This window comes from Eubalaena glacialis, chromosome X (genome assembly GCF_028564815.1).
Source record: "Eubalaena glacialis isolate mEubGla1 chromosome X, mEubGla1.1.hap2.+ XY, whole genome shotgun sequence".
Lineage (NCBI taxonomy): Eukaryota > Metazoa > Chordata > Mammalia > Artiodactyla > Balaenidae > Eubalaena > Eubalaena glacialis.
The window spans coordinates 27,817,042-27,820,106 of NC_083736.1; the positions used below are offsets into that span (position 1 = coordinate 27,817,042).

Below are 3,065 nucleotides of genomic sequence, written 5' to 3' on the forward strand. Positions count from 1 at the left end.
TAGCTATAATTCCCCTATTCCTCTGTCCCTCACCAACCCAGCCCTAAAAAACCACTAATCTACTTTCTGTCTCTATAGATTTCCCTATTCTGGGCTTTCATATGAATGAAATCATATAGTATCTGGTAACTTTTGCAACTTACTTCTTTCATTGACATAATGTTTTCAAAGCTTGTTCATGTTGTAGCATGTATCACTGTTTCATTTCCTTTTTTTTTTTTTTGAAACACCTTAGGTTTGTTAATTTATTAATTAGTAACACATACCTGATTCTGATTCTGAGCTGGAGGGTGTTCTTTCATACTGAAAAATCAACTATGTAATATGGTACATTATGTGCAAATGTAAATACTGAAAAACTCTGCAAAAGTTCAATCAAAATCTGCTTTCAGTTTGTTAATGATTTCCCAAGAAAACCACTGAGGGAGACACAGCAACCTCATGAGAACATCATGAATCTCTTCAGAATTAATTTTTATAATGGCAGTTCTGATTATGTTGATCCAAGTAATGCAGTGGTGGCAGGTTGGATAAAGGGAAAGGTTTATTTTTAGTTTCCCCAAATGTTGTCTCACTTGATTTAGGAGGGCTTGGGAATACCCAAGAATTATCTTCCAGAGAATTTCTGCCATAAGAGTTGTGTTCCTGAAAGTTTGTGCCGTCGTGAGGAATGGATCGCTCGTGATCTGTCCACTACTGGAGAACTGCTTTCTCTGATAAAACCTTTACATCTCCTGGTAAAGGGGAAGACATGGCATGACAAAGAGTTTTGCCGTTTGGCGAGAGAGGGGCGTGTCTTTTGTACATTGCAGTAAAATTTGTCAAGTGCTGTTTTGTGCTGTCTTTCCCAAGGTCTTCCATGCATCCTGCTGGGGTGCAAGCTTTCTTGATTGCAGCTGGGATTTTCAGCTTTCTTAAGTTCAGCTTGTACTTGAGTCACCAGATGTAAATTAGACATTTCTCTCTTCAGTTCCCAGTATGCACTTTGCATATTATCACTTGAAATGCTTAGTCTTTGGAGATCTCTGTTCTTCAGACTGTCTTCCTGAGATGGATCCATTTGTTTGGATTTTTGTAGCTCTATTTTGAGATCTCTACATTCTTTCCTCATCAGTTCCAGTTCTTGTTCCAAACCATGGATCTTCAGGTCACAGCTCAACTTTTCCACCTCCCGGTTTGATGAAGGTGGATTTAAATTTCTTATCACCTGCTGAGTTTCCATCTCTGTCCTCCACTGGAGGAGTTCTACTTCTTTAGATTGTAGCTGTTCATTCAGTACTTTCAAAGATTCAGAGTTGTCTTTATTCATTTTATCCAATTTGCTCTTCAGATTAACTCTATCAATGCAAACCTCTCGATATGCATGATAGGCCTTATTTATTTGTTCTCCTCCCACAGAATTTGTTTCTTCATCCCTTCGAGCTCCTATAAGCTTTTCTTCCTAAAATCTTATTCTTTTTTTAAAGAAAGAGTTCTCTTTCTCTGAATCCTTAAGTCGTTTTTTGATGTCTTCATATGCAGTGACAAGGGCAAAATGTGAAGCAATAGATTCATCTCCTGAATACATTGAGACTGGAGTCACTGTATCTCTCCTATGGGCTTGTTCATGATTCAGAATGCAGATATCATCATCTACCAGTGCATCCATGACAGCCCACACACAGGCTCCTAGGGCCGCCCCCAGAGCCGCTGAGTTTCAATTCCCCAGTGTTTGGAAACGGACCAAAAACAAACCGGGTCACGGGGGGCTTCCGGTTTCCTCGAAGACAGCGCCGCTTCCCCGGCGAAGGCAGCCGCTCCGGGAACGCTGCGGAGGGACTCCCATTTCTCCCGCCTCGGCGGCGCCAAGGCCGGCAAGGCCGGCCAGTCGGCTGCGGCCCTGGAGGCCGTGGAAGGAGGGCCGAGCCGCCGCCAGAGAAGGCCAGTTACCCAGCTCTGTCAGCGCCCGCCTGGGCCGTGCGCCACACAGGGGGAGCCAGTCCATTCCTTTCTTTTGCTGAACAATATTTCATTGTATGGATATACTTCATTTTGTTTATCCATTCAACTATTGACGGACATTTGGGTTTCCACCTTTGGCCGTTATCAATAATGTTGCTATGAACATTCATGTACAAGTTTTTGTGTGGACATAGGTTTTCGTTTCTCTTGGATATATATAAACATAGGAGTAGAATTCTTGGGTCACATGGTAACTCTGTGTTTGATCATTTGATGAACTGCCAAAATATTTTCTAAAGTGGTAGAGAAGATTTTCATAAATTACTGTAATCTTTGCCATTGATGAGGCCAAGAAAAGGTTCCAACCAGATGTGTAACCTGCTCTTTTCCGGCAGGAAAGGAAATTATTGGATGGAAAAGCATACTGTGCTCCCAACCAGAAGACTTGGGTTACAATCTTGGCCCTGCCTTTCATTATCTATATGACCTTGTGTCATTCACCTTCAGTGGGCACAGTTCCCCTGTCACTGTCTAGAAATGAAGGGAATTGGATTACATGTTATCTAATTCTAAACTCCAACCCTGAGAATTTGAAGTGGTGTGACATTCTTCACTTAATCCTACATTTCACTCACATTCAAGATTTTGTCTGGCAAAGAAGTAGGATATGATTTTTATCTCCAGATTATATCTAATTTCTGGAGAAAACCAAAGATTACGTATCGTTACTTATTTCAGTTTTCCTTTAGGTAGATCATGTGCTGCTAGTTCCACATAGAAAATAACCATAAAGTAGAAGTATTTCACATATCTTTTTGGACATATATCTTTTGAAAGAATATATTCACAGAACTGAAATTGGGTTATAAAGATGCCCATTCTGAATCTGTCACACTGGGCCATAAAACAGTTTTTCATTAGATCTATGCTACTCAATGTGTGGGTCACAGATGACAAGCATTGACATCACATAACAGCTTGTTATAAATGAGGATTCACAGGCCCAGTGAATCAGACCCTCTGGGGGTAGGGCCCGACAATCTGAGTTTTAACAAGATCTCTGAGTGAAGCCTATTCACACTAAACTCTCAAAATTATTGCTTCAGACCCTATGCTTTGCAGTC

The 3,065-nt window shown here is 41.1% G+C and overlaps 1 pseudogene; it reads right to left on the bottom strand.

Annotated features, from left to right (window-relative positions):
* Nucleotides 1-468: 468 nt before the first annotated feature.
* On the bottom strand, nucleotides 469-1,648 carry LOC133082498 (5-azacytidine-induced protein 2-like; annotated as a pseudogene).
* Nucleotides 1,649-3,065: the final 1,417 nt, after the last annotated feature.